This window comes from Aotus nancymaae, unplaced genomic scaffold, assembly GCF_030222135.1.
Source record: "Aotus nancymaae isolate 86718 unplaced genomic scaffold, 86718_ANA_hifiasm-v0.15.2.pri h1tg000019l, whole genome shotgun sequence".
NCBI lineage: Eukaryota > Metazoa > Chordata > Mammalia > Primates > Aotidae > Aotus > Aotus nancymaae.
Genome location: NW_026988431.1, coordinates 1,620,459 through 1,647,217, shown reverse-complemented (window position 1 = coordinate 1,647,217; position 26,759 = coordinate 1,620,459). Strand labels below are relative to the sequence as shown.

Below are 26,759 nucleotides of genomic sequence, written 5' to 3'. Positions count from 1 at the left end.
GTACGTATGAAGAACATGCAAGATTGTTGCATAGCCACCAATCTTGCATGATCTTCACACGTACCCCAAAACCTAAAATGCAATAAAATAGGGGTGTGTTTTTGCTATTATAATGAGCAAAGGGTCAGTTTGAGGACAGGTAAAATCAAAGTGCTCATGCTTTTTACAGGAGAAATTCCCTGCTGAAGATAGCTTTGCTTGATTGTTCAACCACAATTCAAATGCTGAGGCTTATTGTGTTGACTCTTCAGGTCACCACGGTTGCTGCGTCTTGAGGACACGGCACTTCCTTGACTACCTATCCTGCCTCAGTACTACTTTTTCAGTTGAGAGTTTAATTTTTCAGCAGCTCCTGCTAAAAAATTTTTTACTGGCTCTCTTATTGGTATGAGCACAGTTAGGTAATAATGTGGATACAAAGTTAGATTATGGATGCTGTCCTTCAATGATATCACAGTAATGTCCACAAAGGACTATGTTACAAAATAGAAAGAGTTATACATAAAAAAGATACAAATTAAATATGTTGCTAATTCAGAGCAGAGGGAAATGACTTTCAGTTAAAAGGATCACTACAGTGGAGCTTCAAGTCAGGATTAAATTATACTTGAGTTTGGACACATAGATACAGAGCAGAATGTATTCAGGCAGTAGGACGGTATGAAGGAAGGCAAAGTGTGCAAAGGCACAATGAATGAGGGAGCAGGGAAGGACAGAGCAGTTAAGGAATATAAGCTCAAGATCAAATTTTGGAGGGCTTTAAAAATCAGGGTAACTACCAGGGGCAGTGGCTCATGCCTGAAATCCCAGCACTTTTGGGAGACTGAGGCAGGTGGATCACCTGAGGTCAGGAGTTCGAGACCAGCTTGACCACCATGGAAAAACCCCATCTCTACTAAAAAAAAAATAAAATTCTCCAGGCATGATGGAGCATGCCTGTAATTCCTGCTACTCGAGAGGCTGAGGCAGGAGAATTGCTTGAACCCAGGAGGCAGAGGTTGCAGTGAGCCGAGATCACGCCATTGCACTCCGGCCTAGACAACAACAGTAAAACTCCATCTCAAAAAAAAAAAATCATGCTAAGGAACTGGGCCTTTCCATCATTGTTGGGTAATGAAGAACTCCCAAAGAGTTTTAGAAAGGGGAGTAAAATGATCCCAGCTTTTCCTTGTGGATATTTTTCTAGCAGCCTTGAGCACACTGGTTGCAGCGATCCAGGTAAGGGTTGTTGTGAAAGTTCGGGAGATAGGGAATAGAAGCTTAAACTCTGACAGTAGTCATGGGGATGGCACCAGGAAAACCTTGAAGGTAAAACCAATGATATTTGAAGACTGATTTGTTTAGAGAATAAGAAAGGAATTGGAGCAGGTGCCAATATTTTAAGTCTGGGTAACGAGGCGATTGAGGAAGATAGTAACGGAGAGAGGGAATATAGGAGGCAGTAACTTTTGTTGGTGTCAAAGTGCAAATTTCAAAAAATTAAGAAGATAACTTTTTTGTTTTTTTGAGACAGAGTCTCACTCCATCACTAGGCGCCAGGCTGGTGTGCAGTGGCGTGACCTCAGCTCACTGTGACCTCTGCCTCCCGGGTTCAAGCAATTCTCCTGCCTCAGCCTCCCTAGTAGCTGGGACTACAGGCGGGTGCCACCACACCCAGCTAATTTTTTTGTATTTTTAGTAGAGACGGGGTTTCACCATGTTGGCCAGGATGGTCTCGATCTCTTGACCTCGTGATCCGCCCGCCTCGGCCTCCCAAAGTGCTGGGATTACAGGCGTGAGCCACCGCGCCCGGCCCAAGAAGATAACTTTCATACGAGCATGTAGTAAGAATGCTTCAAAGATTTGTCTAACTAATAGGCCAGGCTCATGCCTGTAACCCCAGCACTTTGCAAGGCCAATGCAGGAGGATTCCTTGTGTCCAGGAGTTTGAGACCAGACTGGACCCCATCTCTAAAAAAAAAAAAATGCAAAATTAGCTGAGTGTGGAGGCCTATGCCTATAATCCCAGCTACTCAGGAGGTTAAGGTAGAAGGATTGCTTGAGCCCAGGAGGCTGAGGCTACAGTGAGCCTTGATTGTGCCATTGTGCCACTGCACTTCAGCCTGAGTGACAGAGTGAGACCATGTCTTTAAAAAAAAAATTGCCTTTCCAACTTGAACCTGGCAGAATGGCTTCTGCAAAGAAGGACGGCGAGAAGAAAAAGGGCCGTTCTGCCATCAACGAGGTGGTGACCTGAGAATACACCATCAGCATTCACAACCGCATCCATGGAGTGGGCTTCAAGAAGTGTGCCCCTTGGCCATTTAAAGAGATTCGGAAATTTGCCATAAAGGAGATGGGAACTCCAGATGTGCGCATTGATACCAGGCTCCACAAAGCTGTCTGGGCCAAAGGAATAAGGAATGTCCCACACCGAATCCGTGTGTAGTTCTTCAGAAAACGTAATGAGGATGAAGATTCACCAAATAAGCTGTATACTTTGGTTACCAATGTACCTGTTACCACTTTCAAAAATCTACAGTCAATGTGGATGAGCTAATCACTGATCGTCAAATTCATCAAATAAAGTTATAAAATTGCAAAAAAAATTTTACCTAACTTATTAGTGATCAGAAGAATGTAAAACTGGTTTAGAGGAGGATATGAGAGACGTGTGTGTGTGTGTGTGTGTGTGTGTGTGTGTGTGTGTTCAGTGAAAGAAAAAAATAATGCTAGAATAAGATTGCTAGGTTAAATTCCAAACTGTTCATGGTCTATGGGACAATAAAATTGTTAACTTTGTGACGAACGCTAACATGGAGAAATCATTTTTATCTTTAACAAAAATCACTTGCAATTTACCAATTTTCTATAATGCAAATTTCTATTAATACCTCAATAACAGAATCTGGGCCCAACTCAATAATAAATAGTAACTCAAAGAAAATTGTCTTTCCCTAGACTATCAGGTGACTCTTAGGAGAGCTTTGTAAATAATGCTCTAGTCTAGGGATTGGCAAACTTTACTTTTTTTTTTTTGAGATGGAGTCTCACTCTGTCGCCCAGGCTGGAGTGTAATGGCGCAACCTCCGCCTCCCGGGTTCAAGCGATTCTCGTGGCTCAGCCTCCCGAGTAGCTGGGATTACAGGCATGTGCCTCCACGCTCAGCTAATTTTTTGTGTTTTTAGTAGATACAGGGTTTCACCATGTTGGCCAGGATGGTCTCAATCTCTTGACCTCGTGATCCACCCGCCTCGGCCTCCCAAAGTGCTGGGATTACAGGCGTGAGACACCGCGCCTGGCCCATAATCGTTCTTTTTTTTTTTTTTTTTTTTTTTTTTTTCCGAAACGGAGTTTCACTCTTCTTACCCAGGCTGGAGTACAATGGCGCGATCTCGGCTCACCGCAACCTCCGCTTTCTGAGTTCAGTCAATTCTCCTGCCTCAGCTTCCTGAGTAGCTGGGATTACAGGCACGCGCCACCATGCCCAGCTAATTTTTTGTATTAGTATAGACGAGGTTTCACCATGTTGACCAGGATGGTCTAGCTCTGTTGACCTCGTGATCCACCTGCCTCGGCCTCCCAAAGTGCTGGGATTACAGGCGTGAGCCACCGCGCCCGGCCCATAATCATTCTTAGGAGAGCGAAAGGCTGTGCGAGCCAGTCGCGCGGCACCGCCTGGAGCGCTAGCGCGTCCGTTGGAGGCAGCGGCGGCAGCTGTTGCCTCGCGATCAGAAGGAGCCAGAGGAGCCAGAGGAGCCGGTGGCGCCGGAGGAGCCGGAGGAGCGGAGCCGGAGGAGCCGGAGGAGCGGAGCCGGAGGAGCCAGAGGTGCGGAGCCGGAGGAGCCGAGCCAGAGGAGCCGGTGGCGCCGGAGGAGCCGGAGGAGCGGAGCCGGAGGAGCCAGAGGTGCGGAGCCGGAGGAGCCGAGCCAGAGGAGCCGGTGACGCCGGAGGAGCCGGAGGCGCCGGCCGGCAGGTCCGCGGCTGCCGGGGGACGATTTGTGCGGGAAGATCTGATCACCTGGAATTATGGTTGGTAGAGAAACAAAATTTTGCAAAAATCTGCCTGCTTGGGGATATCTCCTTCTGAGAAGATGGGATAGACATGGATCAATCAATGTAATCTACTGTATTAAAACATTAACAAGAAAAATCACTTGATTGTGATTTTTCACTGAATAAATTTCGTGGGAAAAACTTTCAGAAAAACAGCAATAGAGGAAAACTTCCTCAAGTTGATAAAGAACACCTACAAAATACCTGCAGCTCATATTATACTTCAGGGATAAGGTAAGGATGTCTACTCTCCCACTGTTTTTCAACAATTGTTAGTTCTGGAAGTTCTAGGCTGTGCACTAAGGATAGAAAAGGAAATAAAAAGCATAGAGAGCAGAAAGGAAAAAATAAAACTTTCTTTGCCTATAGATGACATAATTTTCTATTTATAAAATCCGAGAACCTACCAAAAAATGACTAGAAATCGTAAACTCAGTAAGGTCACAGGATACAAGAGATAAACACACAATAATTGTATTTGCCTATACTAATAATGAAGAGTACCATTAATTGTTTAAGAAAAAAACTAAACTAAACTAAATGCTGTTGGACTTTTTCCTTAGGGTACTTGTCACATAAGCAGGAAAGATTAGAGTTGCAGACACTTTGAAGGATGAGAAAAATGGGATTTATTGGGCAAAAAGGAAAGAAAAGGAAATGAACTCTCAGCAAAGTAAGAATCCTTCTAGTCATTTCCCACCTCACAGACTGAATCCCAGGTACCACCCTGGAACAGGAGAGGCCAGCCTCCTCCCTGCTGCAAAAGGTGCCAACTTCCCGTGACTCCACCCCATTCTCCCAGTCTGCAGGCAGGTCAAATGTTCTCCAGGGACCCTTTGATACTTGCTGTTTCAATACTGAAGTATAACTCTAGCAAAACTTGTATAGAACTTTTATATGAAACTAGCCAACACTGAAGAAAGAAAAACAACATCTAAATAAACAAAGAGGCATACTGTGTTCATGGATTGGAAGACTCAACATGGTAAAGATATCAATTCTCCCCAAATTTATTTGTAGGTTTAATGTGATTTCTACCAAAATTCCAACTGCATTCATTATATAAACAGGATTACTTTAAATTTTAAGTGAAAAATACAAAGAAACACAGATGACTAAAACAATTTTGAAAAAGAAGACTAACATGATATGAGTCACTTTATAGCCACACTAATCAAGGCTATATAGTTTTGGCAGAGTCATCAGCACACGTAGATCATTGTGCTAGAATACCTCATCCACAAATAAAACCATGCAAATATGTCTGACTAATTTTACACACAAGTGTCAAAATAACTCAAAATAATAAAGAGAGCATTTTCAACAAAAGGTCCTGTAAGTATCAGACATACATAGGCCAGAAAAGAACCTTGAACTAAATCTCATACATAACATAAAATTAACTTAAAATGAATCTAAGACTTAAATTATAAAACGTAAAACTATGAAATCATTCCAAAAATAGTAGGAGAAAATCCTTAAGATCTGTGGCTGGGCAAGGAGTTCCTAAAGTTAAAACCGAAAGAATGATCCATAAAAGAAAAAAATTGATAAATTGGAGTTCATCAAAATTAAAAACTGTACTCTGCCATAGATCTTGTTAGAGAGGATGAAAAGCAAGCTACAAGTAGGAGGAAATATTTAAAAACCACATATTCAACCAAAGATTAGTATTTCGAATGCATAAAAACTCTCAAAACTCAAAGGTAAAAAATGCAAACATTACATTTTGGGCAAATGATAAACAGACATTTTACTGAGGAGCATACACAGATGACAAATAAGCCTGCTAAACAAATAGCATCATCACCTATTAAGGAAATTAAAACCACAAAGAAGTGTTATTACATACCTATCAGAATGGCTAAAATAAGATGTAGTGGCAACACCAAATGCTGACAAAGGTGTAGAGAAACTGGATCTTTCACACATTGCTGGTAGGAATGTAAACAAGTCTAGCCACACTGAAAACTAATTTGACATTTTCTTTTAAAACTAAGAATACATTACCATGTGACCCAGAAACTTTACGCCTGGGTGTCTGTCCCAGAGAAATAAAACTTATTGCCACACAAAAACCTGCATATGAATGTTCAAAGCAGTTTTATGTCTTATAGCTCAAAACTGGAAAGAACCCAGATGTCCTTCAATAGGTGAATGATTTAAAAACTGTGAAATATTCATACCATGGAATATTACTCAGCAATAAAAAGAACTATTGATACACATAACAACCTAACTGAATCTCCAGATAATTATGCTGAGTGAGAAAAACCAATCTCAAAATGTTACACATTGTATGATTCCATTTATATATCATCCTAGTAATGACAAACTTATAGAAATGGAGTACATAGTACTGGTTGCCAGGTGTCAAGGACTGGGGACAGGAAGAAAGGTGTGGCTATAAAAGTTTAACATGGTCTAGGCTCTGTGGCTCATGTTTGTAGTCCTTGCACTTTGGGAGGCCAAAGTGGATGGATTACCTGAGGTCAGGAGTTCAAGATCAGCCTGGCCAACATGGCAAAACCCTGTCTCTTCTAAAAATACAAAAAAGTAGACAGGTGTGGTGGTGGACACCTATAATCCCAGCTACTGGGGAGGCTAAGGCAGAAGAATCACTTGAACCCAGGAATGGAGGTTGCAGTGAGCAGAGATTGCACCACTTCACTCCAGCCTGGGTGAAAGAGCAAAACTCTGTCTAAAAAAAAAAAAAAAAAGAAAGAAAGAAAGAAAAGAAAAAGAAAAAGGAAACAAAGAGGTTAACATGAAGGACCCTGTGGTGATGCAAATATTCTGTATTTGACTGTTTCCATGTCAGTATCCTAATTGTGATATTGTACTATTGATTGGCAAGATGTCAGCATTAAAGAAAATTGGTTAAAGAGTATGCAGGATCTCTCTGTAATATTTCTTACAACTGTGCATAAATATACAATTATTTTTAAATATAAAGTTCAATTTGAAAATTCTGTTCCATGAATTTTTATATTGTTATTTGTACACAGGATGATGTTTCTTTCTTTTCTCTTTAATTCCAAATTTGGAGTTTTTCATGCTATTGCATTTTTCTCTTAAGTATGTTAGTGGCTTAGCAGTTTTTCCCTGTACGATTGAGTCTTAAAACTAGTTCTTCCAGTTTCTATTTTTTTATTTATTTTTTCGTATTTCCCTCTTGGAAAGATTTTTTTTCTCCTTTTCTAACTTTGGTTAATTTATTTATTTTGTTTTTTAAGTTTTAGCTCAGAATTTTCATATGCAGAATTTTTACCACCATTGTCTTCTAAATATTCTGCAATTTAATATTTTGTTTCTTCTTTGGCACAAAAATTATTTGGCAGTTTTTTAACGTGCATGGAATTATCGTTATTTTGCTTTTTTTATTATCAATTCTGGATTACTAAATTGTGTACAGGGATTATTGTTTGTATGTTTTTAATGTATTTTGGAATTTAATTTTTTGGTTTTTGTCCCAATATAGGGTACATTTTATGAAAGGTGAAGGAACACTTGAAAATAAAGTGTATTCTCTTTTATCAAGTATGGATTTTATGTGTTTATTATTTTATCCATCTTATTAATTGTGTTATTTGGGTCACTATTACTTTATTTATTTGAGCAAGTCAGTAGTCAACTGACAATGACTTCTTGATCTCTTGTTAATATTGTTATTTTTTTCTACTATTTTTGCCTTATTGATTTTAATGCCATATTGTTTGGTGTATAATGATTTATAGGACCAGGCATACAAATGTTTGTTGTTCCTAAATCCTGCTTTTTGTTTCTTTAACAGTTTTTGAGTTGAATTCAAACTTGTAAAATAAGATTATCAAGATTTCAAGTTATCATCATCTGCACTTCTCTTCTTCCTCCATCTCTATTTTTTCTTTTTCATTTTTATTTTTTTTAGAATTTGTCTGGAATGCTGTTTTACACACTTAGATTCTTCCCACCAGACGAGAAAGAACATCTGGGCTGAAAGGCTCTATTAGAAGATCAATGTGGGATGGTGCTGTGCTGACAGCTGGTGATCCCTGCCCTACATCTTTGAAGAGGACTGGAGCCCAGAGTGGGCCATGGTCAACTTATGTATTGAAGACCTCCTTCTATGTGTGCACGTGCTTATTACAGATATGCCACGATGCTAAGTACCCTAGGACTATGGGAAATTTAAGAATACATGCTGTACCCATGAGGAGGAGGCACACAGCAGCCAGAGTGCCAGCTGTGGAATCGCACAGCCTGGGTTCAAAGCCTGGCTGGGTCATGATCACCTGAATGACCTGAGGAAAGCTCTCAGGCAAATTTGTAAAAAGAAGTGGAGACCCTGCCCACCGGGAAGGGAAGTGGTAAGGGGTGGCAACCAGTCAGGCTGGGGCACGCATCCTCCCCTGAAATCTGCCCGGCGAGGCCAGGACCACAATGGAGAAGGCGGGCCTGGCTCCAGGAGGCAGAGAGGCACTGAGGAGGCCCTAGGGGAACCTGGCAGGATCTGGCTAGTCCTGAGCTCTGCTTCCAGCAGGGTCTGGCCCTGTAACCCAGGGGACAAGGCCAGCCAAGACATGGCCACTGGGTGCCAGCCTGGCATCTGGGCCAGACACCAGGTGGGAAGGGCTCTGGCAGATCAGCCCCACATGCCCCACAGCCCCACAGTGGGGCCCATCCAGGGTCACACACCTGCCCCCAGGAGCAGGACATCCCTGGGGCTAGAGTCCAGCTGGATGGGTGGGGAGCCTCACCCTGTGCCCTTTGACTCCACTTGTAGGTGCCCTTGCTGGGCTCCTGTGCACTGCCCCAAACCCTGCTCTGTCACTAACCCCATTGTGATGTCATAGGAGCCCAGCTGCCCAGTGCCCGCACAGACTAGTGCGGGCACTAGTCTGAGCCACCACAGACTAGTGAGTGACTCTGTATTTGTTGGCGCACAACTTGTGGCTACGGGAAATGTCCTGAGTAAATTGTGTTCCTCGTTTCTCCGCAGGACCCAGCAGCAGCGGCAACCGCAATGGTCTCCTCTTGTCCATGCAGACTTTTCAGCTGGCCGGGTTCACCCCGCAGTTCCTGCGTGTGTGCCTGCCCCAGGAGCCCTATATCCTTGTCGATTCCTGTACCCTCAGTGAGGTATTGGGCCTTGGTTTCTAGTCAGCTGGAATATCCCGAACTCGAGCGCCCAATTGCAGGACCTGCCTCCTCCAGTCTGCAAGCCCGCCTCAAGGAAGAAACCCGTGCTGTCTGTACGCAACTCCATGATGTTCACACGCAGAAGCCCCGTGAGGATCCCTCGTCTAAGACTCAAATTTCCCCTCCAAATTCCTTCCCTACAGGTGCCGGGCCCGACCTTGAGGACAGTGGTGCGGGCAGAAGAAGGCACAACCAATGGAGGTGGACGATCAGGTAGAAACCCAGCGGCAGACCATGATGTTCGCACGCAGAAGCCCCGTGAGGATCCCTCGTCTAAGACTCAAATTTCCCCTCCAAATTCCTTCCCTGCAGGTGCCGGGCCCGACCCCAAAGCCAGTGGTGCGGGCAGAAGAAAAGAAGGCACAAGCAATGGAGGTGGACAATCAGGCAGAAACCCAGCGGCAGAAGGAGAAAGGGGTGCCCAGCGCACACAGCACTGCAGGAGGCGTCCTTCCCTTTGGGAAGCCTGATCCAGCTCCAGCAGTGCTCCCTGGCCCAGTTCCCGGCTGCTCCCATTGGCCAGACAAGGCAGCCTCTCAGGTGCTGAGGAAAGGCCATGTCCGCAGCTCCTCAGGGTCGCCGATGGAGTGGGAGGCGACCCACTGCAAGGATCCTGCAGCTCTTGGAGTAAGCAGCTCTTTCCCACCTGGAGCTGCCAGCCACCATTCCCAACAACAAAAACGGTCAAGGCAACCCCAGCAGCTGCCACTGGTCCCTCCCCAGCAACGGGCATGGGGGAGAGATAACGGTCCCCCAACCACTAAAGGTCCCCGCCTATCCCTGCAAGGATTCACGGACAACACGGGCGGGTTAAGTGGACCACCATCCAAGAGACTGAAAAAGTGACGTGGCTGCAGTGCCAGCCAGCCACGTTTAATTTTTTTCATTAAATATTATATATTTTAATTATATGTAACCTTAAAACTAGATATAAAGAATGTATGCATGTAGATATCTTGCAACAGTAAAACGTGAAGAAAGTTGCAGATTAACAAATGTAAGGACCTCATAAAATTCAAATGAGGATTTTAATATAATGGAACAAAGGCAGAACAATCACTCCCCTCCCTCCACCGTGAGAAAGTGGCGCTCCCTGCCCACGTGCAGATTCTCCTGAGATCCGTGGCGGCATGCTTTGCAGTAACTGGATGCTTCCACCACTCACCCCTAAAGTTACACAGAGGCTCTTTCTACATCCTTTGGCCTTCACCTGGTGAGAACAGCATATTTCATATTAACTCCTTACCTGGCCAGTGCGGTCATGCGTATCTGCAACCTCATCAGCATGATGCTGCTGCTCTGCCACTGGGATGGCTGCCTGCAGTTCCTGGTGCCCATGCTGCAGGACTTCCCACGCAACTGCTGTGTATCCATCAATGGCATGGTGAACCACTCGTGGAGCGAGCTGTACACCTTTGCACTCTTCAAGGCCATGAGCCACATGCTGTGCATCGGATACGGCTGGCAGGCACCCGAGAGCATGACGGACATCTGGCTGACCATGCTCAGCATGATCGTGGGCGCCACCTGCTACGCCGTGTTCATCGCCCACGCCACCGCCTTCATCCAGTCGCTGGACTCTTCATGGCACCAGTACCAGGAGAAGTACAAGCAGGTGGAGCAGTACGTGTCCTTCCACAAGCTGCCGGCCGACTTCTGCCAGAAGATCCACGATTACTACGAGCACCGCTACCAGGGCAAGATGTTCGACGAGGACAGCATCCTGGGCGAGCTCAATGGGCCCCTGCGGGAGGAGATTGTCAACTTCAACTGCCGGAAGCTGGTGGCCTCCATGCCACTGTTCGCCAACGCCAACCCCAACTTTGTCACGGCCATGCTGACCAAACTCAAGTTCGAGGTCTTCTAGCCGGGTGACTACATCATCCGCGAGGCCATCATCAGGAAGAAGATGTACTTCATCTAGCACGGCGTTGTGAGCGTGCTCACCAAGGGCAACAAGGAGATGAAGCTCTCCGACGGCTCCTACTTCTGGGAGATCTGCCTGCTCATGTGGGGCCGGCATCTACTGCCGCCTCTATTCCCTGAGCATGAACAACTTCAACGAGGTGCTGGAGGAGTACCCCATGATGCGGCGTGCCTTCGAGACGGTGGCCATCGACCGCTGGGACCGCATCGGCAAGAACTCCATCCTCCTGCACAAGGTGCAGCATGACCTCAACTCGGGCGTGTTCAACAACCAGGAGAACGCCATCATCCAGGAGATTGTCAAGTACAACCGGGAGATGGTGCAGCAGGCCGAGCTGGGCCAGCATGTGGACCTCTTCCCACTGCCGCCTCTGCCACAGGTCACCTCTGCCATCGCCACCCTGCAGCAGGCCATGGCCATGAGCTTCTGCCCGCATGAAGCTTCATGGGGCATGGCTGGGCTGTTGGTGGGGCCGCTAGCGCTCGGCTCTCCGCGCCTGGTGCGCAGTCCGCCCCCGGGGCCTGCACCTGCCGCCGCCTCGCCGGGGCCCCCGCCCCTCGTCAGCTCCCCAGGCGCGCCTGCCAGCCCCCGGGCACCGCGGACCTCGCCCTACGGCTGTTCACCCGCAGCCCCCCTCGCCGGGCCCGCCCCGCATGCGAGCGGTCTGAGCCTCGCGTTGCGCCCACTGTCGGCCTCGCAGCCCTCGCTGCCCCACGGAGCGCCCGGCCCTGCGGCCTCTGCGCGCCCGGCCAGCAGCTCCACGCCGCGCCTGGGGCCCACGCCCGCCGCCAGGACCGCTGCACCCAGCCCGGACAGCAGGGACTCGGCCTCGCCCTGCCCCGGAGGTGGCCAGGACCCCCAGGACTCCGCGTGCTCGCGCCTCTAGTCCAACTTGTGACCCTTGCCCACCGTCCCGCGCGCCCAGGCGGGCTGGGGGCGGGGCCGTCATCCAGACCAAAGCCATGCCATTGCACTGTCCCGGCCGCCAGCCTGCCCAGAAGCCATAGACAGACGTAGGTAGCCCTAGTCTGAATTGTTTGCTGCCTTGAATTTCACACTCAAAAAAATAAGGAATCAGGTACACTGAGGAAACTTGACTTGCTCAGAGCTGCACAGCTACAAAAGTTGCAGAGCTGAGGCTGCTGTAGCCCGTGCTTCCTGACCTGTGGGCAGCGCACCCACCACTGGGTTTAAACACAGTGATCACACTTCAGACACTATCCTTGGTCTTTAAGTAACTTCTCTCTTCGGTTTGTTCGAAAGAGTACTGACAAAAGAAATGAGGAAGTTTATCATTTGTAGGTGAAAAGTCACTTTTACATCTGGTTGAATTGGCTAGGGAATACCAGCAGAAGGAAGTTGTTCCTCTGGCTACATCCTGTGTCATTTTGGCAGCTGGATGGATGTGATCAGAGGTGAAAATCACTGAGATAAGCCACTCACCTCCATCATGCCGGTCTATCAAAATTAACTTCCCTTCATAGGACACGATAGATAGGGTTGTTATCTACATATTAAAATAATGAATTTTACCTCAATTTAATGTAATATGTATAAAAGTACACCTGATGCTGTTGGAGGGAGGAGCCCAGTGTGTGCAACACGACTCCAGCTAAGCCCACTCCCACCCTTCCCATGCTCAAAGCCTGTAGAAAATCAAGCTCAGATGGAATATTAAGCCACCAAATGTAATCCACAAAAGGGGTAAGAAAGGGTCTGACATGAGGATTAAGGAGCTGCCACACACAAAGGGGCAGAGCAAAGTGAAAGTCTGAAGAAAGCTGCCAAGTGTGGACAAGATAAAATGAATGAACTAGCAGCTAGGCAAACCTTAAAAAAAAGAGCATGCCAAAGTTAAAAATGAAATCCAGTCTGAAAGAATTTTAAGTGCACAGGCTACAAAATTTGATACGAGCATGAATTCACTTTTTTAAAAAACTCAAGAAACAATTGAATAACCAAGAGAAAATAACTAAAAAGAGAGCAATAGAGGGAACCAGAGATAGGGAAATAATTTGAGGACCAATAATTCTACCTGCAGGTAAGTTAGAAATAACAAGAAATGAAGCAGACCCAGCTGAACACGTAATTACTGAAAAAAAAAAAAAAAGAGAAAGGGAGAGAGGGAAAATCACTGTGAACCAGGGAAAAAAATAGATTACTACAATCAGAGAAAAGATAATAAACAGAGATGACAAAAAATTAATATATTTGAAGAGAAGAACCAAACAAATTAAAAGGTATTTATAATCATGCAATAAAATAATATTTGAATGAAGATCTAAATCTACTAATAAAGAGTGCATTATGCTAAGAAATGAAAGATGGCTGGGTGTAATGGCTCCCCTGTAATCCCATCACTTTGGGAGGCCAAGGTGGGAGGATGACCTGAGGTCAGGAGTTCGAGACTACCCTGGCCAACGTGGTGAAACCCTGTATCTACTAAAAACACAAAAAATTAGCTGAGCGTGGAGGCACATGCCTGTAATCCCAGCTACTCGGGAGGCTGAGCCACGAGAATCGCTTGAACCCGGGAGGCGGAGGTTGCGCCATTACACTCCAGCCTGGGCGACAGAGTGAGACTCCATCTCCCAACCTCAGGTGATCCATCTGCCTTGGCCTCCCAAAGTGCTGGGATTACAGGTGTGAGCCACCGTGCCCAGCCGGCAAACTTTTTCTTTAAAGGGCCAGATAGTAACTATTTTAGGCTACGAGAGCCATATGGTCTCTGTCGCAACTACTCAACTCAATTCTGTTGTTGTAAAACAAAAGCAGCTGTGGGATGATACATTAACAAATAGGCGTGGCTGTGTTCCAACACAGCTTTATAAAAGCAGGCGGTAGGCTGGATTTGGCCCACAAACCATGGTTTGCTAACCCCCGCTCTAGTTCAGTAGTTCTCAAACTTAAGCGATCATCAGAATCCCCTGGAAGGCTTGTTAAACCATGGATTGCTGGGTCCGGCCCCCAGAGTTTCAGACTCAATAGATCTTGGGTGGAACCTGAACATTTGCACTCCTAAGAAGTTCCCAGGTGATAGTGATGCCGCTGGTCCAGGGACCACACTTTGAGAACCACTGTGCTAGTATGGCATTGAAAGGGTACTTGGTAATCCTTATTTCCAGGTTTTGGGTCATTTGTTCCAACAAAAGGAAGATGAAAATCTCAGATTAGGGTACACTGAGATTGAGGTGCCAGAGGGCATCAAGAAGAGTTTCTGGTAAATAGTTTCAAATTTGGATCTGGAGGCTGGGCATGGTGGCTCACGCCTGTAATCCCAGCAGTTTGGGAGGCCGAGGAGGGCAGATCATGAGGTAAAGAGATGGAGACCATCCCAGCCAACATGGTGAATCTGTGTCTCTACTAAAAATACAAAAATTAGCTGGGCATGGTGGTGTGTGCCTGTAGTCCCAGCTACTCTGGAGGCTGAGGCAGGAGAATCACTTGAACCCGGGAGGTGGAGGTTGCAGTGAGGCAAGATCGCACTACTGCACTCTAGCCTGGCTACAGAGTGAGACTCCATCTCAAAAAACAAACAAACAAGGTTGGACGTGGTGGCTCACGCCTGTAATCCAAGCACTTTGGAGGCCAAGGTGGGCGGATCACCTGAGGTCGGGAGTTCAAGACCAGCCTGACCAACATGGTGAAACCCCGTCTTTAAAAAATAGAAACAAACAATCAAACAAACAAACAAACAAGGATCTGGAGCATTGGAGGAAATAAAGCATTTGGGAAATACTCATAGAACTGAATACTTAGAGCCCTAAAAGTGTTAAAGGGATGAACTTACAGGAAGAAGAGGATTTAGGCCAGAACTTTGGAGGGAGTAGGAAAGAAGGTGAAGAGAAGCCAAAGAAATAACGCAGTGGTTAAAGAGCAGGAGGAGACAAGAGCCGTGTTGTGAAAGGCAAAGGAAGAGTCTTAAATTTTATCAATATTTCTAAAGTCCACAAAGTGCCCAAGAATGCCAGATAAGCAAGGAGAAGTTTGGATCAGAGATCTCCTAGGAGAGACAGCTTATCAAAGCTCCTCTCCCAACAAAACTAGAGAATAAGCAAATAACATCCTCAACCTCCACATTTTCTTTACACCAGCAGAGGGCTGCAAAGGCAAAGGAACGCAAAGGCTTCCACACTCACCAGTGCAGCGTTAGTTCTTAAGTTTCATTAGGGGGAAAAGAGTGTGTCACTTAGCCTCTTTGCTTCCATCATTATTTGGGTATTTTCGTCCAGGACAGTTTGACCATGTGAGTGAGGAGTGTGATAAAGAAAGGCAGGAGCTTCTGAGTGCCTGGGGAAGGGAAAGGGTGGGGTCCAATTTGGAATTTGGATTGCAGGGAGACCCTGTCGTCCCCAGCCAGCTGTAACACAAAGTCTAACCTCATACTGAGGGCTATTGCAGGTCATAGAATCTACCTTAGATGTTTTTTCTTCATTATTGATTTTTTTTTTTTATTATTGAGATGGAGTCTTGCTCTGTTGCCCAGGCTAGAGTGCAGTGGCACAATCTCGGCTCACTGCAACCTCTGCCTCCTGGGTTCAAGTGATTCTCCTGCCTCAGCCTCCTGAGTAGCTGGGATTATTTTTGTATTTGTCGTAGAGCTGGGGTTTCACCATCTTGGTCAGGCTAGTCTCAAACTCCTGACCTCATGATCCACCTACCTCGGACTCCCAAGGTGCTGGGATTACAGGCATGAGCCACAGCGCCTGCCCATATTGATTAAATTTTATTTTTTGAAAATATGAAACATTGAAAACATTGATAAAGGTTTCAAAAGTAGAAACATACAAAAAGGTTCACTTAGAGAAATGTTGCTCAGTCTCTTTGCCTTTGTTTGATTCTCACCCACTCCTCCACTGTAAGTAACAAACTTTGTTAGTTTCTAGTTATCTTTCCTATGTTTCTTTAGTGGAAAGGGACAGATACAGATACAGATACAGATGTGTATGTATGACACACATACACACACATATATGTGTTTTTTATTTTCATTTATCAATATGTCCTAGAAGTTACTCTATGTCAGTTCATAGAAATCAATTTCATTTGAAAAAAACTGTGGTTAGTCCATTACATGGCTGTGTCAGTTTGTTTAGCTAGTTTCCTATCATACACATTTAGGTTGTTCCCACTATTTTGCAATTACGAATGTGAGCTACCGCACCAGGCCTGTTCATGTCTTTTGCCTTTTTTTGAGACCGGGTTTTGCTTTCTCACCCAGAGCTGGATGGAGTACAGTGGCTGGATCTCAGCTTACTGCAACCTTCACCACCCGGGCTCAGGCTATCTTCCTGCCTCAGCCTCCTAAGTAACAGGCACGCACACCCAGGTATTTTTTGTAGAACACCAGAGGTTCCATACAGAGGTTCTGTAAGGTATAGACTATTTTCAAAAGACGACTAAGAAGGCCAAGAGCAGTGGCTCACGCCTGTAATCCCAGAACTTTGGGAGGCTGAGGCGGGTGGATCATGAGGTCAAGAGATCGAGACCGTCCTGGCCAACATGGTGAAACCCCATCTCTACTAAAAATACAAAAATTAGCTGAGTGTGGTGGCATGCACCTATAGTCTCAGCTACTTGGGAGGCTGAGGCAGGAGAATTGCTTGAACCTAGGAGGCAGAGGTTGCAGTGAGCCAAGATTGCGCCACTGCACTCCAGCCTGGCGCCTGGCAACAGAGCAAGACTCTGTCTCAAAAAACAAAAAAAGATTACTAAGAAGTCATTTGCCTTTTTCACTGTGAAGACATTTGTTTGCACTGCTGGTGGAGTAAAACTGCCAGCACCATAGCACAAAACAAGGCAGTGGCGCCAAACTATATTTGTAGTCATTGTATTCTTCACCACTACATGGGAAAAAATAAAGCCAGTTTCACTTAAAAAGTCCCTTGATGAAGAAGTAAAGGTTAATTCTGTTAAACTGCAGTCATTTTACAATTCTATGTGATATGATAGAAAGTACACATATAGCATTTCTGCTGCAGGCTGAGTGACAATGGCACTCTAGGAAAAGAACCTGTGCTACTGAGTTGTAAGTAAGCAAAACAAGCCACTTTTTTTTTCAACATCTTACTTAAAAGAACAGGTTTCCAGATTTAGGTATTTTGCAGACATTTTCTCAAAAATGAACAAAGTAAACCTGTCAATACAAGGAATACAACTGACAGTATTTGCTGCCATTCATAACATTTGAAGTTTCCAAAAAAAAAATAGCATTCTGGAACATTTGTATGTACCAATGAGCTCACTGCAACCTCCGCCTCCTGGGTTCAATCAATTCTACTGCCTCAGCCTCCTGAGTAGCTGGAATTACAGGTGCCTGCCACCATGCCCGGCTAATTTTTGTATTTTTAGTAGAGACAGGGTTTCACCATGTTGGTCAGGCTGGTCTCGAACTCCTGACCTCCTGATCCACCCACCTTGGCCTCCCAGAGTGTTAGGATTATAGGCATGAGCCACCGCACCTGGCCCCAACACTTAGACTTTTCTAGTGAGATTAGTAGTAATATTAACAAATGTGACTTTTTTTTTTTTTTTTTTTTTTGAGACAGAGTCTTCCTGTGTTGCCCAGGCTGGTCTCAAATTCCTAGGCTCAAGTGGTCCTCACATTTCAGCCTCCTGAGTGGCTGGGACTACAGGTATGCACACTGTGTCAGGCTAGAGTGTGATTTTTTTGATGAAATATCAATACTTGGAAGGTCCTTGAAAGTCAGTAAACTGATATTTTCTAAAAGACCAATAAAATGAAGTTACAAACTGACATAGGGGTAACAATCTATTCAAAGTGTAGGACAGGACCAGGTGCAGTGGCTGATGCCTGTAATCCCAGCACTTTGTGAGGCCAAGGCAGGTGGATCACTTGAGTCCAGGAGTTCAAGACCAGCCTGGGGAACATTGTGAAACCCCATCTCTACAAAATAATAATGATTAAAAAATTAGCTGGATGAGCTGGGTGTGGTGGTTCACGCCTGTAATCCAAGCATTTTGGAGACCAAGGCAGGCAGATCACCTGAGGTCAGGAGTTCAAGACCAGCCTGACCAACATGGTAAAACCCTGTCTTAAAAAATAAATAAATTAATTAAAAAAAAATTAGCTGGATGTGATGATGCACACCTGAAGTCCCAGAAACTCTGGAAGCTGGGGTGGGAGGATCACTTGAGTCCAGGAGGTGGAGGTTGCAGTGAGCTGGATGGAGCCACTGCACTCCAGACCAGGTGACAGAGCTGTCTCAAAAAAAAAAAAAAAAAAAAAGCATAGGATAGACCAGTGGATTCCACACTGCATTTAATCCTTAAAAAACTAACAATTGTCAAGTTTTAGTCTCAAAAAAGAAAATTCACAATCATTTGGAAAAGCTATTAAAATATTCCTATCTTTTTCCTCCTACTTACCTGTGAAGCTGGATTGTCTTCATTGAATTCAACTGAAACAATGTAACACATCAAATTGAATGCAGCAGATACAGAATCCAGCTGTTCTATCACGTAAGACATTAAAGCGATTGACAAAAATATAAAACAATGACACTATTCTCAATACATTGTTTGTCTGGAGAAAGTTATATTCCATTAAAAATGTTATTTATGTTAACTGTAAAAGATTTGTTATTTATAAATGAATTAATATTTAAAATGCTTTAGGTTTTATTCTAATATGGTAAATATAGGTAAATAGTACAAACATTTTCAAAAGCTCTTTGGGGTCATTAATAAGTAGAAGTGCAAAGAAGTCCTGTGACCAAAAAATTTGAGAATTACTGTATTTAAGTTTTAGAAAATATTCCTAACCCAAGATAAGATGGAAAAGAGTTGTTACCAACTAATTCTAAAAAGACTGTGGTAATATAGTGCTACCAAATGTGTATATGTGTTTATAACTCTCCCTCTCTTTCTCTCTCTCTCTCGCTCTCTGTGTGTGTGTGTATATCTCCAATTTCTCAAAGTATTGTGTGTGTGTGTGTGTACGCATCTGCAATTTCCCAAAGTATGACTATTGCCATTTACTCTCCAATTATCTTCAGCTGATTGAGAAATACTTTAAAAAATTTTAAGTCTAGCCAAGTAAAATAGAAATACCTTTAAAAGTATCTTTAAATTCCAAGCACCTCTTCACATTAATAACCACATATTTTAAATTATACACATAAATTACAATTTGGTAAAAGAGTAAAAATAAAAGCGACTGGTGTTCCCCCTCGTGTCCCTGTTACTTAAGAGAATACAATGTCAGCTCTTCCTGACATTTCCTGGATAAGATGCCTAAGAAATTACCAGGCAATGGACATACACTTTTCCATTTTTCTTTTAAACATTGTTACTGACACAAGAGTTGTCCAAATGTTTTAGATAATTCCTCGTATAAGCCAATTTTGCTACCTGTTGGTTTAAACTATGACAAATGAAGCTTCTCAACATAATAGCCATGATTCCCCTCAACCAAACCAAATGCCTATAATCAGTTAAGAATTATACTTCAGGCTGGGTGCAGTGGCTCATGCCTATAATCCCAGCACTTTGGGAGGCCAAGGCAGGTGGATCACAAAGTCAAGAGATCGAGACCATCCTGGTCAACAAGGTGAAACCCCGTCTCTACTAAAAATACAAAAATTAGCTGGGCATGGTGGTGCGCGCCTGTAATCCCAGCTACTCGGGAGGCTGAGGCAGGAGAATTGCTTGAACCCAGGAGGCGGAGGTTGCAGTGAGCCGAGATCGCGCCATTGCACTCCAGCCTGGGTAACAACAGCGAAACTCCGCCTCAAAAAAAAAAAAAAAAAGAATTATACTTCAGATGTTTCCAAATAAGGTATTCATATGTCTCAGCCATTTTCTAGGCCACATAGCTCATGAAAGAACAGGTGACAATTCTAGCAAATTATCCTGTACTATACATAGCTTTAATTTCTCCCTAGGGTTTATTAAAATTTAACCTATTATCATGAAAAATTCACTCATTTTTTCCTATAATTTTGTAAAATGATCGTGATCACAGGATAAGCCTTGTACATTCAGCAAGAATTTCTTGACATCATTGTCTAAAATCCTAGTTCAGCATGGGGAACATCTATTTAGCAAAAACATTAGTAAGTGTTGCATAAAGGAAGAACTCCCATATTCTGGGATTCTGCCAGTTTAAACAGCTAGCAATTTCGATCTAAATGAAAGCCCCCAGATAAGAAAACTATAATGGATATTACCATTTGGTTCATTATTCAGTTCTATGAGGGGCCTTATAAAGTGACATTTGATCATTCTACAGAAACAAATTTTATAGGTACTATACCAATCTTACATGAACTCTTTACAAAGAACACAAACAGGGAATTGTTTTATGAGGTCAACATAATCTTGATATAAAATATTGACAGCTGGGCATAGTGGGTCACGCCTGTAATTGCAGCACTTTAGGAGGCCGAGGGGGTGGATCACCTGAAGTCAGGAGTTGGAGACCAGGCTGGAGCAAAACCCTGTCTCTACTGAAAATTAAAAACAAAACAAAACAAAAAACACTGACAAAAAAATTAGGAGAAATGAAAATTATAGGTTAGGCTTTTTCAGCACCATAATGCAAAATTTTTAAAAAATTTTTTTAATTTTAATTTTTTTTTAATAGAGATGGGGTTTCACTGTGTTGGCCAGAATGGTCTCGATCTCTTGACCTCGTGATCCACCCGCCTTGGCCTCCCGAAGTGCTGGGATTACAGATGTGAGCCACCACGCCCAGCCCATAATGCAAAATTCTAATGAAATGTTAGCAAATCAAATTCAGTGATACAATAAAATATATCAAGATTAGCATAGAGTTTTTTCTAGCAATACAAAGTTGACTTAATTTTTTTTTTTTTTTTTTTTGCAACAGAGTCTTGCTTTGTCTCCCAGGCTGGAGTGCAATGGCGCAATCTTGGCTCACTTCAACCTCTGCCTCCTGGGTTCAAGTGATTCTCCTGCCACAGCCTCCCAAGTAGCTGGGATTACAGGTGCCCGCCACCATGCCCAGCTAATTTTTGTAGAGACGGGGTTTCACCGTGTTAGCCAGGATGGTCTCAAACTCCTGACCTTGTGATCTATCCACCTCGGCCTCCCAAAGTGCTGGGATTACAGGCGTGAGCCACCATGCCTGGCCTGGCTTAATATTTTTACAAGGTAATGTAACTCATACCATTAATAGAAAAAAAGAAAATAACAATCTCTATAGATGAAGACAGCATTTGATAAAATTTATGATAAAACTCATGACAAAGTGACTAGAGAAAAAGGTGCTTCATTGGGGCTTGGTGGCTCATGCCTGTAATCCCAGAACTTTGGGAGGCCGAGGCAGGTGGATCACAAGGTAAGGAGATAGAGACCATCTGGCTAACATGGTGAAAACCTGTCTCTACTAAAAATACAAAAAATTAGCTGGGTGTGGTGGCACGTGCCTGTAGTCCCAGTTACTTGGGAGGCTGAGGCAGGAGAATCGCCTGCATCCAGGAGGCAGAGGTTGCAGTGAGCCAAGATTGTACCACTGCACTCCAGCCTGGGCAACAGAGTGAGACTCCATCTAGGAAGGAAGGAAGGAAGGAAGGAAGAAAGGAAGGAAGGAAGGAAGGAAGGAAGGAAGGAAGGAAGGAGGGAGGGAGGGAGGGAGGGAGGGACGGAGGGAGGGAAGGACTTCTGTGTGTGTGTGTGTGTGTGTGAAGAACACCTGTAGGTAATAATTGGAAGCCTATTCCTGTGCATCGTCTAGAGATGTTGTAAAGGTAACAGTTATTCCCAAGTTGTTATCCTCAATGCAATCCCAATAAAAATGCCAGGATTTCTGTGGCAAATGACTAGTTGGTTCTATAGCCAAGAAATAGATGATGTGTGTACAAATAAACAGTCAATTTATGACCAACATAGCACTGCAGAGTGGTAAAGAAAGGATCGTTTTTTTCTAATAGTGGTATTGGATTAATTGAACATTTGCATGTTAAAAATGAATCTTGTCCCCTATTTCATACTATGCATAGAAACCAATTCCAGGTGGACTGTAGAAAAGTGAAACAATAAAGCTTATAGAAAAATTAAATCATAGAATATCTTTATGACTTTGGGGCCAGCGAAGATTTTTTTTTTTTTTTTTGAGACAGGCTCTCGCTCTGTTGTCCAGGCTGCAGTGCAGTGGTGTGAACATGGCTCACTGCATCCTCTGCTTCCTGGGCTCAAGTGATCCTCCCTGTAGCCTCCAGAATAGCTGGGACTACAGGCTCATGCCACCATGCCCAGTTAATTTTTAAATTTTTGGTAGAGATGAGGTCTCACTGTATTGCCCAGCCTGGTCTCAAACTCCTTGGCTCAAGGGATCCTCCCTCCTTGGCCTCCTAAAGTCCTGGGATTATGGTGCAAGCCACCATGCCAGCTGGCAAAGACTTCCTATAAACAGGTTATGAAAGCAATAACCATAAAGAAATGCTGATCAATTGATCTATATTAAAATCGGTAACTTGTAATTAGGAAAAGACACCACAGAGTGGAAAAAGATATTTGCAATACATATCTGACTGGAACCAGTATTCTGAATATGTAAAGAATGAGACAAGGCCAGGCATGGTGGCTCACGCCTGTAATTGTCCTTTGGGAGGCCAAAGTGGGCAGATCACCTGAGGTCAGGAGTTTGAGACCAGCCTGGCCAACATGATGAAACCCCATTTCTACTAATAACAAAAAATTAGCCGGGTGTGGTGGTGAGTGCCTGCAATCCCAGCTATTAAGGAGGCTGAGGCGTGAGAAGTGGAGGTTGCAGTGAGCCAAGATCATGCCACTGCACTCCAGCCTGGGCGACAAGAGTGAAACTCCATTTCAAAATAAAAATAAAAATAAAATAAAACAAAAAAATAGATATATAATTCACATAAAATTCACCCTTTTGGAGTGTACAAGTCAGCAGTTTTTAGTATATTCACAAGATTGTGCAACCACCATCACCATATAATCCCAGAATATTTTCCTTACCCCCAAAATAAAACCCTATTAGCAGCCACTCCTCATTTCCTCCTCCCCCTACCTTCTAGCAACTCACTAATCTACTTTCTGTCTCCCAGCTACTCGGGAGGCTGAGGCAGGAGAATTGCTTGAATCCGGGAGTCAGATGTTGCACTGAGCCGAGATCGCACCACTGCACTCCAGTGCACTCCACTGCACTCTGCTTGGCGGCAGAGTGAGACTCCACCTCAAAAAACAAGAAGAAAGGAAGAACCATCAGACTGTTTCCCAAAGCAGGTGTTGCACCACTTCACATTCCCATTAGCAATGCATGGGGGTTCCAGTTTCTCCACATCCTCACCAACACTTACTATTTTAGTCATCCTAGTGGTTGTGAAGTGGTATCTTATTGTGGTTTTGATTTGCATATCCCCAATGACTAAATATGTTAAGTATCTTTTCATATGCTTATTTTACATTTGTATATCTTCTTTGGAGAAATGCCTCTTCAAATCCCTTGGCCATCTTTAAATTGGGCTGTCTTATTGAATTTTCAGTTCTTTATAAATTCTGGATATTGGGCCTTTCTCAGATCTATGACTTGCAAATATTTTCTCCCAAGAATGGGAATTCTCAAAACCACTTTGGAAAGACTTCGGCTTTATCTGCTAAGATTGAAAACATATATAACCTATGGACCCAACAATCCACTATTACATATACACCTAACAGAAATGAAAACATGTTTTCCACCAGACACATTCAACAGTGTTTACAACAGCACTATTCGTAATAACAATTGAAAGACTGAAAACCACCCAAACATCCTGTGGTAGGCTGAGTAACAGTGCCCCAAAAGATGTCCACATTCAAATCGCCGGAGCCTGCCAATGTTACCTGACTTGGCGGAAACTTTGCAACTATGACTGAGGATCTTGAAGGGGGTAAATAAGATTTCCAGTCCAGCATGTAAGTTTTTGTTTGTTGGTTTTGTTTTGTTTTTTGCCCACAGTTTTACCAGTTTGTTGTCAAAAGGAGTTTTGAGGTCATCACTTTGTCCTAACAAGGAGAGCTGTCAGAGAAATGGTCACAGGGCAAACCATTGCCTCCCAAATTGGAGATAGACAGGTGACACAGAATCACAGCTTACCAGAGCAGAAACCACTGGGCATACACCTCTGTAGGAACCAGTTCTGGGACAGAGGAATCTGAACTGTAATTGATGAACTGCCCAGAGGCTCAGTGTGAATTAAGTATGTGAGTTCATAATTCTATGGGGATCCAGTCATGAGGGTCCCCACACTTTTCTGAGTTTTACCTCTAGGAGCTCTCCCAGGTTCTCACCATGAAGATCAGAGTGAAGGTCTCACCATGAAGATCTCTCATGCTTCTGGCAGAGGGAGGGAAAGTAACCATTTTAAAATACGCCAGAGCACTCTGTTTTTAACAAAGCCTGTCCTCAAGAGAAACGATTCTACCACAGCCTTACCTATTGGGGTTTTATCAGAGCCAAACCAACCTAACTCCAGTCCCTTCTAGACATCCTGTCTCACCTAAGGAGGGTAGGGGTACTTAAAAACATTTGCGAAATTTACATCCCAGGGGCACAGGCTTGCTAAAACTGATACCTAATCATAGAAATACAGAATGCTTCCTCTCCCCCACACCACTAAAGGCCTACTTACCAGAGTTCCTTTTACTGTACATCATATCCAGCTGTTAACCAAAATGTGTGAAGCATATAAAAAACACAGTTTGAAAACAGAGCAAGCATCAGAACCAGACTCGGATACAGCAGGGATGTTGGAATTATCAGACCATTAATTTAAAACAACTATGACTAATATGCTAAGGACTCTAATGGAAAAAGTAGACAACATCCTAGAACAGATGGATAATGTAAGCAGAGAGGTGAACATTCTAAGAGCGTATCAAAAATAAATGCTAGAGATTAAGAAAAAACAAAGAATGCCTTTGATAGGCTCACTAGTAGACTGGACTGAGAGAATTGCTGAGCTGAGGAAAGAATTGTTCAGCTGGAGGACATGTCAACATCAACTTTCAAAACTGAAAAGCAAAGAGAAAACAGACACACGTGCACACAAAGGAACAAAATATCCAAGAACTGTGGGGCCACTACAAACGGTGTAACATATAGATAACAGGCATACCAAGAGAAGAAAGGAACAAAATAAATATTTGAAGCAATGACTGAGAATTTCCCCATATTAATGTGACACCAAACTACAGATCCATGAGGTTCAGGAAGCATTAAGAAAGATAAATGGGCCAGGTGTGGTGGCTCACACCTGTAATCCCAACACTTTGGGAGGTGGAGGCAGGAGGATTGCTTGAGCCCAGGAGTTTGAGACCATCCTGGGCAATATAATGAAATCCTGTCTCTAGAAACAATACAAAAATTAGCTGGGCATGGTGACGCGTGCCTGTAGCCCCAGCTACTAGGGAGGCTGAGTTGGGAGGATTGCTTGAGCCTGGGAAGCAGAGGTTGCAGTGAGCTCTGATTGAGTCACTGCACTCCAGCCTGAGCAACAGAGTGGGACCCTGTCTCAAAAAATAAAAGGAAAGGTAAATGAAAACAAACCTATACCTAGGCATATCATATTCAAATTGTAGAAAATTAAAGTCTTTAAATAAGCCAGAGGAAAAAAGCCCCTCTAGAGAGCAAAGATAAGAATTTCATCTGATTCCTTTTCAGAAACAATGCAAGCAAGAGAGTGCAGTGAAATATTTAAAGGGTTGTTAAAGGAGAGTATAGTGAATTATTCAGGGGGGCCCAATTTAATCTCTTCAGTCCTTATAAGAGGGAGGCAGAGCCAGGTGCGGTGGCTCACGCCTGTAATCCTTTGGGAGGCCAAGGCGGGTGGATCTCGAGGTCAAGAGATTGAGATCATCCTAGCCAACATGGTGAAACCTCATCTCTACTGAAAAATACAAAAATTAACTGGGCGTGATGGCATGCGCCTGTAGTCCCAGCTACTAGGGAGGCTGAGGCAGGAGAATTGCTTGAACCCAGGAGGCAGAGATTGCAGTGAGCGGATATTGCGCCACTGCACTCCAGCCTGGCGCCTGGCGACAGAGCAAGACTGTCTCAAAAAAAAAAAAAAGAAAAGAGGAAGGCAGGAAGGTCAGAATGAAAGCGATGTGATGGATGCAGAGTTGAAGATGCTAGGCTGCTGGCTTTGGAGAAAGGGCCAAGAGCCAAGGAATGCAGGCAGCTTCTTGATGCCAGAAAGGAAGACAACAGATACTTCTCCTCCAGAGCCTCAAAAAAAAAAAAAAGCCAGCTCTGCTGACACTTAACTTTAGCCCAGTGAGACTTTATTTTGGACTTCTAACCTCCAGCATGGTAAAATAATAAATTTGTATGGTGTTAAGCCACCAATTTGTGGTAATTTCCTGCAGTAACAGGAAACGAATACATATCCATCTATAGCATTATGAATACTATTGCATATTTGTGTAATAATATGCTACAATAACTATTAATACATGCAACAAAATGGATGAACCACAAACCTGATATTGAAAGATGCCTGGCAGTAAAATATTAACTCTGTAAGATTCAATTTATATAAAGCTTAAAAACAAGCCAAACTTATCTGTGTATTTGTAAGTTAGGCAGTGGTTACTTGGTGGGTGGGGATACTGACTGAGGGGC

The 26,759-nt window shown here is 43.9% G+C and overlaps 2 pseudogenes; both read left to right on the top strand.

The window, feature by feature from the left end:
• The first annotated feature begins 2,038 nt into the window (after positions 1-2,038).
• On the top strand, positions 2,039-6,010 carry LOC135275908 (large ribosomal subunit protein eL31-like; annotated as a pseudogene).
• Positions 6,011-8,669: 2,659 nt separating this feature from the next.
• On the top strand, positions 8,670-12,041 carry LOC105707326 (potassium/sodium hyperpolarization-activated cyclic nucleotide-gated channel 2-like; annotated as a pseudogene).
• Positions 12,042-26,759: the final 14,718 nt, after the last annotated feature.